Raw genomic sequence first — 17,419 nt, forward strand, 5'->3', positions numbered from 1 at the left:
GTGCTGGGGCCTCAACTATTTATAATCTATATTAATGACTTGGACGAAGGGACCGAGTGTAATATAACCAAATTTGCTGCGGATACAAAGATAGGTGGGAAAGCAAGTTGTGAAGAGGACACAAAGAATCTGCAAAGGGATATTATAGATAGGTTAAGTGAGTGGGCAAAAATTTGGCAGATTGAGTATAATGTGGAAAAATGTGAGGTTATCCACTTTGGTAGGAAAAATAAAAAAGCAAATTATTTAAATGGAGGGAGACTACAAAATGCTGCGGTACAGAGGGATCTGGGGGTCCTTGTACATGAAACACAAAGTTAGCATGCAAGTAATTAGGAAATGGAATGTTGTTGGCCTTTATTGCAAGGGGGATGGAGTTTTAAAGTAGGGAAGTCTTACTACAACTGTACAGGGCGTTGGTGAGACCACACCTGGAGTACTGTACAGTTTTGGTCTCTTTATTTAAGGAGGGATATACTTGCATTGGAGGCAGTTCAGAGAAAGTTCACTCGGTTAATTCTCGATGAAGGGGTTGTCTTAAGAAAGGTTGAGCAGGTTGGGCCTATACTCATTGGAGTTTAGAAGAATGAGAGGTGATCTTATTGAAACGTACAAGATTCTGAGGGGGCTTGACAGGGTAGATGCAGGGAGGATGTTTCCCCTCGTGGGGGAATCTAGAACTAGGGGGCATAGTTTCAGAATAAGGGGTCGCCCATTTAAAATGGAGCCGAGGAGGAATTTCTTCTGAGGGTCGTGAATCTTTGGAATTCTCTACCCCAGAGAGCTGTGGAGGCGGAGTCATTGAATATATAAGGTGGAGATGGGCAGATTTTTGAACGATAAGGGAGTCCAGGGTTATGGTGAAGGGATAATTACAGTCCTAGCCCTTTTGGGCTATTCCAGATCAGGCGTATCCCCAGACATTAACCCTCAACTTAGAGGAGGTAGAGTTGGAGATAGCCGAATTCCATAAGATGCTTAAATGGGTCTAAAGGTTCAGGCTATCTCTCCCTAAAGGAAAGGAACGACTAAAGATGTTACCGTCCTCTGGATAGTACTTTTAATAAGTTGAACTAGACTGTAACCTTCCGGATACCCCCCAGAATTCTGCAACTCCTTACAAAAGAGCGTACAGAATTTGTGGGTTCGCGAGTTTATACAGAATTACTCTGAGACAATTCTAAATATATATCATTTTATTTAAGAGCCGACATTCAGTTAACATCTGTTGAATCAGTCGCAACATTAACAATTCAAAATACAATTAGCTTACATTTCTTATTTCTCAGAGATCCTTATTCTCAAATCTTTACTTCGTTACATTTCTTATTTCTAAATCCAGAACGCCCACCAAAATCAATCACTTCCCGAGACTCATAGTTAAAGACTTAGAGATGCCTCTGGAAAGTTGAGAAACGCCCTGCCTGTTCAGCGTGTTCTGACGTTCTGTTTGAAAAGCTCTTATTTTTATACCCTTTTGGCTTTGGTTTCTTCTTTGATGTTCTCTGCTGATGTCAGCTAATTGTCTTTATTGATACCTCTGTTTGAATGCTTTCCGTGTTACTATCAATTCAACTATTGCATGCATAATTATTTCTCTACCTTTTTAGGTGTTCCAGAAACCCTCATAAAAACAATGACAACTATGGTTTTTGTTTGATGTCATTCTTATCGAAGATTCTTCATTCAATTCCTAATATTGGCTTAACTGCTTTTTAGCAAACATTGTGTCTTTCCTTATTCTCCATGTTCAATACAAACGCAATTGCTTGGTGTCATCCATTTGATGTCATATCTTCAAAGTCTTGTTGATATGGTTTTTACTATATCTAAGTTAATTAAAGACACTTTGACTGAATGTTTCATACATTTCTAGCTGTCTCAATTGGTTGCATATTTAATCTTATGGTTCCTGTTTTCCAAGTTTAACAAAACTGTTTGACCAGCAGTTGTTTCTTTACTTGATGTCATGTTTTCAAAGGGATATGCCTCTTTTAATGTTTGTGTTTCTGTTTCAACGTGTTAGCTCTTCACACTTAAACTGGGCATTCTCATTGTGTTCGTTGCATACCTTAGACCTTTCGGAAGCACCAGTGGTTTGCTTCAGTCTTTCATTGTTTTAGAATATTTAACTAATTCTCATTTCAAAGCTTGTTTACAACTTTGTTATCAACTGATTTTTCTCTCAGAAGCCTGTATTTCTGTTTACAGCCTGTCTGCTGAGATTTGTCTTTTAAGCTTTCCAGACTTTTAAACCCAGTATGTCTTTTATTAATATCAGAATTCTGTTCATAGTACAGGAAACTTTCGTTTAACCAGAGGTTAAATGTCCGGAAAGCTCTATCTACTGGCAAAATTCAGGAGCCGTTTCCTTAAGTTTTTTTTACTTCTCGTTGCTTTTTTTTCCAGTCAGGCTCTGCAAGGTCTAGCTGAAGCTGTTGCTTAGCTACAGAGACGCTTTTAAGCTGTGGCCGACAGTTTTGAAGCTGTTGCTAAGCAACAGGATTTGTTGATTCTCACGGAGCTCAAAAGCTCCGTATGTTTTAACATTAGCGCTGGTTTCTACGGCAGTTTTGATGGTACAGCACCAGCTCGGTCCCGTCAGTGCTGGATACCAGAAAGTTTCCTGTATTGTGTATTTCTCTGAATCATGGCTATTCCTTCACAATGGGGAGCGGGCAGGAAAGTGGAGTTGAGGCCAAGACCCGATCTGCCATGATCTTACTGAATGGAGGAGCAGGCTCGAGGGGCCAAATGGCCTACTCCTGCTCCTATTTCTTATGTGTGTCACAAAGGCAGATACTTAACTGGCAGGGGAGACCCCATGATCAAGAAAATTGTTCTCCCAGAATGAGGCTAGACCATTGCACTTGGGGTGTGCTGAAACTTGCAATGTTCCCAAATGTGGGTACTCGACTTCATAATTTGTGGTTGGGGGGGACTGAGTCTGTGCTTTCCCCTTGTTTATTATACAGTCATTACGGACTGAATGGGCATGGTTCTCGTGGCGCAATAGGTTAGAGTGCCTAGGTTGAGTTCGAGCTTCGAGAGCAGTCAATCATTTTTCACTGGTGTACTTGAGGCCCTTCGCGACTGGTGGGCACCGCAAGAAATGGAGGTCTTTTAGATACTTAAGTTTCCTTAAGAGGGGTAATGAGGGTGCTGGGGATTAGAGGGGGAGCTGGGGGGAAGGGGTGAGGGAGGGAAGAGCGAGGAAAAATCAGTGATTAGTTGTTTGGAACATGTTCATTTCTGTTTTGGTATCTGGGTGTGGCCCAGTCTGGACTTGGATTAAAATGGTCTTCTATAGATGTGTAGGAGTCTACCTCTTGAACCTTGGAGAGGTGATATTAATCCAGTTGTTAGTGGGTGAAAAACCATAGCACAGAGCTGTCTGGAATTTTGGCACTACATTGGGGAATTTTAGCCACGGGCTGTATAGAAGAATGGCTGGAATGATAAATATTGCAATGGTATGCAGGATGGGGTGCTATTTTGAGGCTTGGGTTAAAGCATGTCATCAAGATGCCATACCTGACCATAACATGCTGGTGGTGACGCTAGGTACAAGGAGGGAGAAATATGAAACATTTTTAACAATCAGTTTTTTAATACCGTTTTTAGATAAAATAGCTGGAGTATTGACTGTGTGTGACTCCCTTCTCAGTGAGGTAATGAAACACTGATGTACTTGCCCTGAGGTGGGTAATGGTGCCTGCTCCATTAGTAGCTGCTGCAGTGGGTAGATGCATTGCTTTTTGTCGCAGTACTGCAGTGTTAACGCTTGTCTTTGTAGCATGACTGAAAGACCTACTTGAACAATCTGCAGCAATTCTAAAAACCGTAAACTTGAGTCTGCGGTGCGCAGATATTGACAGTATTATGACGTTCCGTCACGCGTCGGAATGGGAGCAGAGCTAAGAACTGTCGGTTGCCATGACATTACCCTGAAAACCTCTCTTAAGCTGCCATTGTTCTAGCTTTTAATGGTGATGGCATGTCTGTGTGTATTGTTCCTTCGCCCCTGCAGCATTGAGTCACTTGTGCTCACCTCCTTAAATCGTCTGTATAAACCTTTCATTTCAGTAATTAATTTGGAACTTAATTATTGTTCATTCACACAAAGTCTTGTGGAGCTTCTAAGGAGAGATTTTCACCCCATGGATCCCAGTTGTTTTGTTCAAGTTCCCCAAAAGGAAACTGGCATGCTGATGAAGCATTTTGCAAGGTGAGTGGGTAGCTCCATTTGAACTGAACAGAGCCATAAAATAATAAAGAAAATTAGGTTTTCAATATGAGCACTCATTTCAATACAGGAATTGAATGAGAGCTACCTTCAAAAAAAATTTACGTGGCTGTTGCTTTGTATTGCTGTTTCTGTCGTGGGAGTTCATTTTAAGAACTGTTAAGCAGCAATAAAGCCCCAAATAATTACTTTGTAAACTCTGAATAGGAAGGCTGCATTCTGCCTTGGTGGGTGGGGAATGTGATTAATTGAATAGCTCTTTCAGACAGCTAGCACAGGTGCAATGGGCTGAATGGCCTCCTTCTGTGCTGTATCATTCTATGATTCTATCTGTAGTGGAGCAATGTATTGCCATTGGGTTTTGAGGAGTATTTTTTAAATATTGGAGCAAAATACTAGAGCTGCTATAAATTTCAAGTTGCCCATTGGACCCGTGCCCCCCTCGGCCCCAGTTTTCGCCTGCCTTCTTGCCCCTCATCATCTCCTAAGACAGCCTAGCAATAGCGGAATGTCCAGTTCATTAATTAAAGGATATTGTGCAGCCTGGACAGTAGATTGGGTACTACCATCTGCTTCAGCCCCCCTGGACTAGCGAGAGGAAAATGAGCCAGGTTTCCAGACAAAACAGTGATTCCTGCAGGAAAGTAAGACCTGTTTTAATTAGTTTATTTCATATTGAGGGGGGGGAAAAAGGTGACGAGCCAACAAACTTGGATGGTTCCAAGCTTGTGTTTTTAATCCTGTGGAGTATCGGCAGACGTAAGGAAGTTCAATTTTAAGGTGGAAAGAAATGGGTTAATGTTGGAGATGGTGATGGTGCAATAAAGTGCATGTGAATAATGCTACATTCTGCAAAGTTCCCACATGATTGTATGATACATTACGTTTCAAAGCGTATGTTATCCCAAGCAAAGTCTGCAAAAGTACGTTGTTTACCTTGTAATGTAAAGTATTTGCGGTGTTGAAGTTGAGCACTGCTTGTGTCTGAATAATTGACAATGGGAATACTTTAGTATGTTGCCATTGTTTTCTGACTGGGGACAGCCCTGTTGCTACTGAGGTTACTCGGTTTTTGTTGCAGTGCTCAAAGCTCAGTCTTGCAGCATACTTGAGACTTTCCCTGTATCGTGAGCGATGATATTTCAGTTTTTTTATAAGCAGCAAGTTGGGGCTTGTATTTGCTAATGATGCCTTTAAGAATAAGAAGCTTGTTTGAAATGCCCATATTTGTCTTTCTGTAGCCATTTGTAGTTGAAATAACTTATTAAATAATGCCTTTCACAACCTCAGGATGTCCCAAAGCACTTTACAGACAATGAAGTTGAGCTGAGTATTGGCTAAAACATTAATTTCAAAGTTTTCTGTGTGGGGCGGTCCCCTGCAAATGCTGGCAGGATCCCAAGGGCCCCGTCTGATTTTTATAACATGCAGTGTCTGCTGCCCAGAAACTGCAACCGTTGCAGAGAACATTTTATTAGTGTACAGATACAGAAGCGCTAATAATCCGATACAGACCAGTACAGCGATATCACTATAGTGAAATCCCAGTTTGAACACCTGTAGCCTAAATTTGGCTTCTACATTTAAGTGACTTGTCTTGGGGGTTTTGAAGTTGAAGCAGTTTCCCTTACGGGCTAGTAGAATCAGAAAAATTACTGGGGATTTTTAGCCTGTTCCAGCACCAGTTCTACAACTGAAGCTGTCTTCAAACCTTTTTCCCTGCGTTATCCTCAAACTAGTATAAATATTTCACTCTTAATTTAATTTGTAACTTTTCTCATTTACAGTGGTATGTTGTTTATGAATATTTTGTTCTTTATTTAATTCAAAGTATTGCTGCTACAGTTTTCTGTCCCTTTGCTGCTGCTGATGCATGTTGGTGCAGTTCCACAGGTGCCAGCTGTCCTCTGGTACTTTGCCCAGGTCCCATTCTTAATGTGAGCTGAGACAGTGAGCATAATCCTGTCCTCGCTTAATCTTTCCACATGTGAACTTTCCAGCAGAGGTCGTTAGATCAGGAAGAGGCTCTCCCACCTTCCCTAGTCCAGCGGCACTGAGGCCAATAGTGGAGCCCTGACTGCTATTCAGGCTGAGAACAGACTAGCAATCAAATCTGGGAAATATCTCAATTGGTGGCAGGTTATGGTAGTTTAGTAGGATAGCAAAATACTGCAGATGCTGGAAATCCGAAATAACAGAAAATGCTGGAAAAACTCAGCAGGCCAGGCAACATCCGTGGAGAGAGAAATAGTCAACGTTTTCAGGTCTAAACCCTTTGTCTTGACGAAGGGTTTCGACCCGAAACATTGACTCTATTTCTCTCTCCACGGATGTTGCCTGGCCTGCTGAGTTTTTCCAGCATTTTCTGTTATTATGGAAGTTTAGTGTTGTATTAGTAACCCAAAAGCCTGGACTAAAAATCCAGAGAATGCAGCTTCAAATCCCATCATGGCACTTTGAGAATTTGTATTCAGTTTAGAAAGAATCTGGAAATTAAAAAGAATCTGCTATAAGCAAAAGTGAAGTTTTCGGATTGTCGTCAAAGCCTTCTGGTTCACTATTGTCCTTTAGGGAAGGAAACTTGCTGTTCTTGCGCGTTCTGGCCTGTATGTGACTCCAGTCCCACACCAACGTGTTTGACTCTAAATGCCCTAAGGGCAATGCCGGTTTTGCCAGTGACATCCACATCCTGAGAGTGAATAAAATTTTTAAAAAAAATAAAAATTGTCAGCTTTCTACTTCATATATGGCATGTAAGTTTACTGCACTTTTTTTTGCATAATTTTTTTTTGGTGGGGGAGGAGTGTAGATATTATGAGAAGATTAGCTTAGAAGAGCTACTGACACCAGTAGTGTGAGGAACTGAGTTCAGATAGTCATTAACTTTAATAATAATCCCAGTGAATGGAAGGACATCATTTTTTTGACATCTTTGCTTGTGGAAGGGTTCGTAGATTAACAGCTAGAATTGAGGGAGATTTGAGGACCAGTGGTTGACGAGCACCTGTCCTGCTAACATTACACAATAGTGACTGAGGATTTATTGTTTATTTTTCCCCACTGACTTTTTCTCTTCCCCGCCCCCCCCCCCCCCCCTCCTGAATGGATTGACTCTCTCATCTAACTATGGTCCCACAGACCCCATCCAGTAAGTACCATATTGCAGCAGTCATTATTGATGTGTGAGCTTTGATGGTAAAGTGGTGCAGATTATCACATTGAAGGACATTACAGCCAACCCTAGCCGGTCACTGGCCGCCATTCACATGTGCGAGCTTCCTGTAGCAATCCCTGTTTTGAGCCTTGGTCTGTGCCATGTTAGATGATCTCAGCCATTAAAGATGCTACAGTTAGCTCTGGACTGTAGAACAGAAATTCAGTTAGGGTTAGAGCTCCTGATCGCTATAGAATGACCATGCTAAAAGTGTGTGTTGGTTTGTGTTTAAATCTTCAGAAGAAGGTTCCTGTGTGATGTAGTGAATTAACACCAGAATATTTTGAGTAGTCTGATTCAATCACTAAATGAATTGGTCTCCAGTTAAAGTCCATTGAATAGACTGCAACTTATGTCTGACAGAACTCTCAGATAGATGGGAGGAGAGGGAGGGAGGGTGTGTATAATTGTTGATCTAATATCTCTGCTTTGCTGAAGTTTCATGTCCAATGACACAACTTACGGTAGTATAGTGGTTATGTTACTGGACTAGTAATCCAGAGGCCTGGACTAATCAGGTGTGTTCAATGAGACGTGAGTTCAAATTCCATCACTGCAGTTGGGGAATTTAAATGTAGTTCATTAAATAAAATATGGAATAAAAAAGCTAGTGTTAGTAATGGTGACTGTGAAACTACCGGATTGTTGTAAAAACCCATCTGGTTCACTTCTTCCCTTTTTTAGGGAAGGAAATCTGCCATCCTTACCCAGTCTGGTTTATGTGACTCCAGACCCACAGCAATATGGCTGGCTCTTAACTGCCCTCTGAAATGGCCTCGTAAACCACTCAATTGTAACAAACCGCTACAAAGACTGCAGCGGTTCAAGGCGGCTCACCACCACCTTTTCAAGGGCAATTAGGGATGGGCAATAAATGCTGGCTTTGCCAGCGATGCCCACATCCTGTAAATGAATAAAAAAAATCTCTGCACAGTGGATATCATTGGCACAGCGAATGATAGTATGACTCGGCATTGAACTGTAGGAGGAGAAATCGAGAGAGACTCTACACGGACTGTAGAAATTGAGTTTGTTAAATTCACTTTGCAACATGCCAGGTACCCTGTAGTGACGACCTTATGAGCTGGCAGTAGTTGAGCTTGTTCATAGTCAGTAGCTGCGGTCACTTATTCGTATCTCTACAGACTCTGTACGTGCCTGAGAGAGTCTAGTTCATGAGTTCTATTATCTTTATCTGGGTGGAAAGGTAACTTTACCAGCTAGCAAAGTAGTGGTAGTAAGACTGAAACTAGTGAAGTTTCCCAGAAAGTTTGACACACAGGCTTGTATGATTTCATTGTTATAGGGCTGTGTATGCGGAATCTCTGAAATGCTAGTTAAGGCATCAATGCAAATTTCCCCTTCCAAAGATACGATTGTAGGGGTTTGGTAGGCCTGCTAGGAGAAGCACACTTGTTTTTGTTCACTAACGACAACTACTTTCATTTATATAATGCTTTTAAAGTAGTAAAACCTCCCAAGACGCTTCACAGAAGCATAATCAGCCAAAAACTGATACCAAGCTAAAGGAGACATTAGGACAGGTGACCAAAAGCTTGGTCTAAGCAGGAGGTTTTAAGGAGCATCTTTGAGGAGAGAGAGGTGGATAGGCAGAGAGGCTTAGGGCCCAGATGACTGAAGACACAACAGCCAATGGTGAGGCAAAAGAGGTTAGGGATGCACAAAAGGCCAGAGTTGGAGGAACACAATATTCTTAAAGGGTTGTAGGGCTGGAAGAGTTTACTGAGATGGGGAGGAACACGAGGATGAGAATTTTTAAATCGAGTCGTTGCTGGACCTGGAGCCAATGTAGATCAGCGAGCACAGGGGTGAGGGTGAATGGAACTTGGTGCAAGTTAAAATATGGCAAAAGTTTTGGATGTGCTTAAGTTTATGGAGGGTGGTAGATGGGAGACCAGCTCCGAGAGCATCGTAATAGTCGAGTCTGGAGGTAACGAGTCTGGGTTCAGCAGCTGAGCCAGGGGGTGGAGACTGAGGTGAAAGTAGGTCTATGGAAAAGCGAGGATGAAGTGGCAGTTAGAATTGCATTGATCATTTTTACCATGGCTTATATTTTGGTGTACATATTAATGCACGTTCTGTTTTTGTAGTTCTGATTCACTGTCGTTCAGTGGGTAGCTCTCTCTCAGGGTCGGAAGGATGTGGGTTCAAATCCCATACCAGTCGTAGCTCATCACCCAGTGTTATACTGAGGAAGGCTGTGTTGTTGGAGATGCCTTCATTTAGATCAGACATTGTATTAAGCTACGTCTGTCCCTTCCAGTTGTTCAGATGTTAACAATCTCATGGCAGTATTGGAAATAGAAAGGGATTCTGGCCAATATTCTCCCCTCAACCACGACCACCAAAATAGATTAACCGATCATTCAACTTCTCACAGGTTTGTCACTGAAGGCAGTAGCTAGTGCAGTGTTCCTACTTGCCCTACCTCTGGCATTGCTGACAGTAAATGGGATGCTAAGTGCTTTATTTTTAATAAGTACAGAAGCTTTGCACCATGTAATGTACAATTTATTATGTTAGGGTGATTGTGTATTTTTTTTATGGCCACAAACTCCAAGTGTTAAGTAAACACTGGGTGAGGTCAGAGTTTAGATCTTTTTCAGAATACCTGGCTTTTTCCTTTTTAAGTCTAATTGGTTGGTCTGGTCAATCAGTAATTGTAGACATTCTGGGTCCTATGCTAGTTAAGATATTTTAAATTGCTTGGGGACTTTGCATAATCCTAATTGCCTGTGTTTCTTTATGCTTTTTAAGTAAAGTGGTATTTTTATATTTGCCAAGTTGTGGCTGCATGTATTGCCCATCCCTAATTGCCTTGATAAAGTGATGAGCCAAGGCTGCTGTTTGAACAACCAACTGGCTTGCTAGGCCATTTAAGGAAGTATTCAGAGTCAGCGACATGATGTGGACTAGCGTTACATGTAGGCCAGATGGGGTAAGAGTGACGGGCTCTTCCTCTGAAGGGCAATGGTGAGCCATTTGGATTTATATGACTGTCCGCATGACTCAATTCACCTACTTCTGAGTCTAGGTTGATACTTCAGTGTAGTAATAAGGGAGTGCTGCTTGATGTAGGTGCTATGTTTCAAATGAGTTGTAAAACTGAGGCTTCATCTGCCTGTTTGGGCAGTTCAGGTGAATATAAAAGATCCTATGGCACTACTCTTGTGAAGCTCCTGGTATCCTAGCAAGCATTCTTTCCTCCACCAACACCACCAAAAACACATAACTGGCATTGAACTCGTGCTGTTTGTGGGACCTTGTGTGCTGATTATTTGTCACATGACGTGACTGCACTTCCAAGGTCCTCCTTCTTGGGCAGTCCCTCGGAACCGAGGATGACTTGCTTCCACATTAAAAATGAGTTCTCAGGTGACTGAGTCCAATGCGGGACCTACAGTCTCTGTCACAGGTGGGGCAGACGGTGGTTGAAGGGGCGGGTGGGTGGGGTGCTTGGGTTGACGTGCGGTGCCTGCGCTTGGCTTCCGCTTGCTAGCAAGATAGTACCTTCCAAGGTAGTACCTGGGATGTCCTGTGGATGTGATGAGGTTTTCTTTCAGTATTCCATTTGGGAGCTTGTCGATTATGATTCATAAATATAGTTGCAGTTACATAACGTTATGGTATATTAAAATCACTACCACCATTGCAACTGTATCTATTTGCAACACGTCTCCTGATACTTGTGTTTTAAGATAAACTCCAGAGTTCAGAATGTGGGTTTAAATTAATTTCTACCTATTGCATTTCATGTCTACTAGGATGACGATAAAAAAAAAATCCTCAATACTGAAGCCCATGTTATTCTTCACAACCATTTTTAGTGTTGTGTGTAGTGTATGTGCCTTTAAGAGCCCCATATGTGCTGTAATGCCGGTAATGGCCACTCGGGCTATATAAGCCTGTATATTGTGTTATATCCGTTAGTACCCCGCCAGACTTTGCTTCGTAAACACCTATGAACCAACTCCTGTCTTCAGTGTCTCTATCAACACACGGACACTACAGTGGCGACGAAGTGGAAAAGGACTTACCTACAATTCGGCAGCATCTCAAGGACATCGATTCCTCTGGCGTCCAGAAGAATCAAGAAGTGAAAGAAGCTGTTGTTCCAGCTGGCCAAGCTGGTGGCAGGTACTGCGGTAATCCTTCCTGGGCGTCAGGCTGGGGCTCCAGCGGCTGGCTCTACAGCTGGGCCAAGCAGCGAAAGCGGAGGCAAGCAGTAACAGACGGGGAGGGAGCACTCTGGAGGCGGCTGCAAGCTGGTCGGCGTTCAGACCTACAGAGAGTCCGGCGGGAACGAGTCTCCAACTGTAAATAAATAAATAAATAAAAAAAGAACGGAAACCGCGGGAAACAGCGTTGTCATCGGCAGCAGCGGCGGGAAAGCGCGGGAAGCGCCATATCTTTTCTGCGGAAAAGAAAGAAAAGCGCGGGAAGCGCCATATCTTTTCTGAGATGCCTAATTGTGGCAATATTGATGCTTTTGATAACGAGATAGAGGATTGGACCACATATGTGCCAAGAGTGGAGGTATATTGCACCGCAAATGGAATAGAAGATGAGAAAAAAGCATCAGTACTTCTGGATTTAATGGGCGCAAAGACATACAAGCTGTTACGAAATCTAAAAAGGTGACTCAACCGTGGATAACAGGGGAAATTAGAGACAGCATAAAATCCAAAGATAGGGCGTATAAAATAGCCAAAAAAAGCGGAAGATTGGGAACAGTTTAAGATAGAGCAAAGGAGGGCAAAGGGCATAATCAAGAGGGGCAAAATAGCTTACGAAAACAAGCTGGCGGAAAATATAAAAACTAACTCCAAAAGCTTTTATAAGTATATCAAAAGGAAAAGACTGGTGAAAACCAAAGTTGGTCCATTGCAGTCAGATACGGGGGAATATATAATGGGAAATAAGGAAATGGCAGATCAACTAAATGCATACTTTGGGTCAGTCTTTACGAAGGAAGACACAAAAAACCTCCCTGGGATATCGGGAAAAATAGGGACATTGGCAAAGGAGGAACTGACGCAAATCAATATCTCTAAGGATATGGTGTTAAGGAAGCTAAAGGGATTGAAGGTGGACAAATCCCCAGGGCCTGATAACATGCATCCTAGGGTACTGAAGGAGGTGGCCCTAGAGATAGCGGATGCACTAAGGATGATTTTTCAGAATTCATTAGACTCGGGAACAGTGCCCATGGATTGGAGGGTAGCTAACGTTACCCCACTATTCAAAAAGGGGGGTAGGGAAAAAGCAGGTAATTACAGACCTGTAAGCCTTACATCAGTTGTGGGCAAAATGCTGGAGTCCATCATTAAGGATGAAATAGCGGAGCACTTAGCAAATGGGGACAGGATAGGACAGAGTCAACATGGATTTACAAAGGGTAAATCGTGCTTGACTAATCTATTGGAATTTTTTGAGGGAGTAACTGGTAGAATAGATGGGGGAGAGCCAGTAGATGTGGTGTACCTGGACTTCCAAAAGGCCTTCGATAAGGTCCCACATAAAAGATTAGCATGGAAAATTGAGGCTCATGGGATAAAGGGGAAAGTATTGGCGTGGATAGGGAACTGGCTGTCAGATAGAAAACAGAGAGTTGGAATAAACGGCTCATTTTCTGAATGGCAGGCAGTAACAAGTGGGGTACCACAGGGATCTGTCCTGGGCCCCCAGCTGTTCACAATTTACATTAATGACCTGGATCAGGGAGTCGGATGCAGCATTTCCAAATTTGCAGACGACACTAAACTAGGAGGGGGGGTGGGCTCAGAGGAAGAGACCAGGAAGCTCCAGAGCGATTTGGACAGACTGGGCGATTGGGCGGATAAATGGCAGATGCACTATAATGTGGACAAGTGCGAAGTTATCCACCTTGGGTGCAGGAACGGGAGGGCAAATTATTATTTAAATGGCAATAGATTGGGAGAGGGGGAAGTACAGAGAGACCTGGGTGTTCTTGTACACCAGTCACTGAAGGCGAGCATGCAGGTGCAACAGGCGGTCAAGAAGGCAAACGGTATGCTGGCCTTCATAGCAAAAGGGTTAGAATACAGGAACAGGGATACCTTGCTGCAGCTGTACAGGGCACTGGTGAGACCACACCTCGAGTACTGTGTACAGTTTTGGTCGCCTCATCTGAGGAAGGATGTTCTTGCCATGGAGGGGGTGCAGCGGCGATTCACCAGGCTGATACCAGGAATGGCGGGAATGACCTATGAGGAGAGACTATGTAGTTTAGGGATGTACACACTGGAGTTTAGAAGATTGAGAGGGGACCTCATAGAAGTGTATAAAATTCTGACAGGTCTAGACAGACTGGATGCAGAAGGAATGTTTCCCTTGGCGGGTGAGAACAGAACTAGAGGACATAATTTAAGGATAAGGGCTAAACCATTTAGGACAGAGATGAGGGGGAATTTCTTCACTCAGAGAGTGGTGAACCTGTGGAACTCATTGCCACAGAGGGCAGTGTACGCCAGCTCATTAAATATATTTAAGAGGGAATTAGATATATTTCTACGGGCAAAAGGGGTTAAGGGTTACGGAGAGAAGGCGGGGACGGGATACTGAATTAAAGGATCAGCCATGATCTCATCGAATGGCGGAGCAGGCACGAAGGGCCGAATGGCCTACTCCTGCTCCTATCTTCTATGTATCTATGAAACTTAATCACTCCAGCCGAACCGATGGACAAGAATTTTAAGGAGATTGTTGATACCCTACACTGCCAATTCGAGGCAGGACTGGCAGATTCTCTGCGAGACAAATTCGTCTGCGGTCTCCTAAGTGTAGGAACACAAAAAAGGCTATTTTCTGAGAAAGATTTAACACTGGACAAGGCTTTCAGCGCAAGAGGAGCTGCAGAGATACAGCAAAGGCCACAGGACTTCGGCACCCATGAAATGACATGGGGTTTCGAGAGATGTTATCGCTGCGGCAGATCCACCCATGACCAGAGGGACTGCTGGTTCAAGGACAAAGCATGCAGGCAATGCGGAAAGATGGGACACATTCCACGTGTGTGCCAATCTGGAAACAAAAAATCCACAGACAGGAAAAGAATCAATAAGGAAAAGCACAGAAAGGTACAAATGATGACAGACAGTAGCTCCGAAGACCAGAAGAGCGATAGCGACTCCGGGAACAAGCGACTAAGCTCTCTCAAATTACATAATGTAATTGCCAAAGAAGATTACCAGACCATTTGGATTACCCTCACAATAGCAGGGTCCCCAGTTAAAATGGAGCTAGATACAGGATCAGCTCTGACCGTCATAAATCGACGGGATTACGAGCGGCTATTTCCGCATATACCTTTAAAAGACACATTCATTATCTTGAAAACATACGGGGCAGAAAGTATACCCCAAAGGAAAAATAAGGGTGCCTGTTGTATACAACGGCAAGGAATTACAGAAGTTGTATTTATACGTTCTACAAGATGGTGGTCCACCGCTGTTGGGACGTGAATGGATCAGGAAAATACGTTTAGACTGGCACTCCATTCAGGCACTGACGGTGACCAGTAAGAAAAAAAATGATGATGACGTCATACCTGAACGATTAAAAGACATCTTGGCCAACGCCAAGGAAGTGTTTCAAGGGAAACTAGGAACCTTGAAAGGCATCACCGCCTCTAAAAGTGGAAGATGCAGCAATTCCCAAGTTTTTTAAGGCAAGACCGGTGCCATACGCAATTCGTCCAGCAGTCGAGGCAGAGCTGTAGAATTTGGAAAAGGCAGGCGTATTATCTAAAATAGATTGGAGCGAGTGGGCAACACCCATCGTCCCAGTCATGAAGAAAGCATTGAAGAATGATAAATCTGAAGAACAGAGAAAAATTTGCATCTGTGGGGACTTCAAGGTGACTGTAAACCCGGTCCTTCACACGGTACAGTATCCTCTTCCGAGGATAGAAGATATTTTCGCCTCACTATCCGGAGGGAAACGTTTCACCAAAATTGACTTGGCACAGGCATATCTACAGATGGAGGTTGAAGAGGCCTCTAAAAAGTATCTCACGATAAATACACACAAAGGCCTGTACCAGTATAATCGACTGGTTTTCGGAGTAGCATCAGCTCCAGCTATCTGGCAAAGCACTATGGAGCAAGTCCTCCAAGGGGTTCCGGGGACTCGATGCTACCTAGACGACACCCTTGTAACAGGAGAAAACGACAACGAGCACCGTGCCAATTTAGAGCAGGTGCTCACTAGGCTGAGAACGGGGCCTACGAGCAAATCGCCCCAAGTGCGAATTTTTCCGAAATCAAATATCATATTGTGGCCACATAATAAATAAGGAAGGGTTGCATAAGTCACCTGAGAAAATTGAAGCGGTCATAAAAGCCCCAGCACCTGAGAATGTTTCACAATTAAGGTCATTCCTGGGATTAATAAATTACTATCATAAATTTTTACCAAACTTATCAACTCTTCTGCACCCTCTTAATGAACTGCTACAAACAGGAATAATTTGAAAATGGAACGAAGACTGCAAACGTGCCTTCCATAAATGCAAAGACTTAATCACATCCAAAGAAGTTTTGGCTCATTACAACCCATCACTGCCAATCAGACTGGCGTGCGATGCATCCCCTTACGGCATAGGAGCAGTATTATCGCATAAATTCCCTGATGGCTCGGAACGGCCGATAGCTTTTGCGTCACGCTCATTGAACTTAGCTGAGCGTAACTATGCCCAAATCGACAGGGAAGCACTCAGCCTGGTATGGGGAGTGAAGAAATTCAACCATTACCTACACGGACAAAAATGTACCTTGTTGACTGACCATCAACCCCTCGTCTCCATATTCAACCCTAAAAAGGGTGTTCCCATTATGACAGCGCAAAGGCTACAGAGGTGGTCCCTTTTTCTAGGGGCACACCAATACAACATAGAATACAAAGGATCAAAACAGCATGGGAATGCTGACGGTTTATTGCGCCTACCGTTGCCAACGGTAGAAGAGGCACCTACAGTAGACCCAGTGGAGATGTTCCACTCTACCATAGTCGAATGTCTACCATTAACAAATTCTGCCATTGAAAGGGAAACGAGAAATGACCCTACTCTCTCACGGGTCTACGATTTAACAGTGAAGGGATGGCCAGCACATGGCGAACCACTGTTGCCAGCATTCTCGCAAAGAAGAGAACAGCTGTCAGTGTGCCGAGGAACCTTGATGTGTGGATCCAGAGTGGTGATTCCACCCAAACTCCAGGATAAAGTGCTAAAGGAGCTTCACGAGGGGCATCTGGGTGGAGTGAAAATGAAGAACCTAGCCAGGGCGTTTGTATGGTGGCCAGGTATCGATGGAGACATCGAAGAAATGACCTAGAGCTGCCTAGGATGCCAGAAGGTCCAAAACGCTCCACCACAAGCCCCTCTACATCCATGGAAGTGGCCCTCATCTCCCTGGCAAAGGGTACACATCGACTTTGCTGGTCCATTTATGGTCTCAATGTTCTTAATCGTGGTTGATGCACACTCCAAGTGGCCGGAGGTAATAAAGATGTCCACCACCACCACGGAAAAAACCATCACAGTATTAAGGACCATATTTGCCAGGAATGGGCTGCCGGAACAGATCTGTTCTGATAATGGACCGCAATTTGTGTCCGAAGAATTCAGGAAGTTCTTAAAAAAAACAATGGGGTTAAGTACTACACGTCCGCCCCATACCATCCCGCCACCAATGGATTGGCTGAAAGGTATGTCCAGACCTTCAAGAAGGCCATAAAGGCCATGGGTAATGAAGACACAAAACTTCAGCACAAGGTGGATAACTTCTTGTTCGCATACAGGAATGCAACACATGGTTACCAACCAAACTCCCGCCATGATCTTCAATAGAAACCTAAGATGCTGGCTGGATTTGGTCAAGCCCAAGGGACATGGAGAACCGGCAGTTTCAAGGCAT

The 17,419-nt window shown here is 43.5% G+C and overlaps 1 protein-coding gene and 1 non-coding gene across 3 annotated transcripts in view; both read left to right on the forward strand.

The window, feature by feature from the left end:
- oxsr1b (oxidative stress responsive kinase 1b) overlaps window positions 1-17,419 on the forward strand; it is a 257,293-nt gene that overhangs the window by 41,829 nt on the left and 198,045 nt on the right. The gene's annotated exons all lie outside the window — the stretch shown is intronic.
- On the forward strand, window positions 2,800-2,962 carry LOC147114661 (U1 spliceosomal RNA). The gene has a single exon (XR_015079131.1). It is a non-coding gene; the product is annotated as a U1 spliceosomal RNA (small nuclear RNA).

Source organism: Somniosus microcephalus, chromosome 7, assembly GCF_052327205.1.
Source record: "Somniosus microcephalus isolate GS21.2 chromosome 7, FLI_Smic_1.0, whole genome shotgun sequence".
NCBI classification, from domain to species: domain Eukaryota; kingdom Metazoa; phylum Chordata; class Chondrichthyes; order Squaliformes; family Somniosidae; genus Somniosus; species Somniosus microcephalus.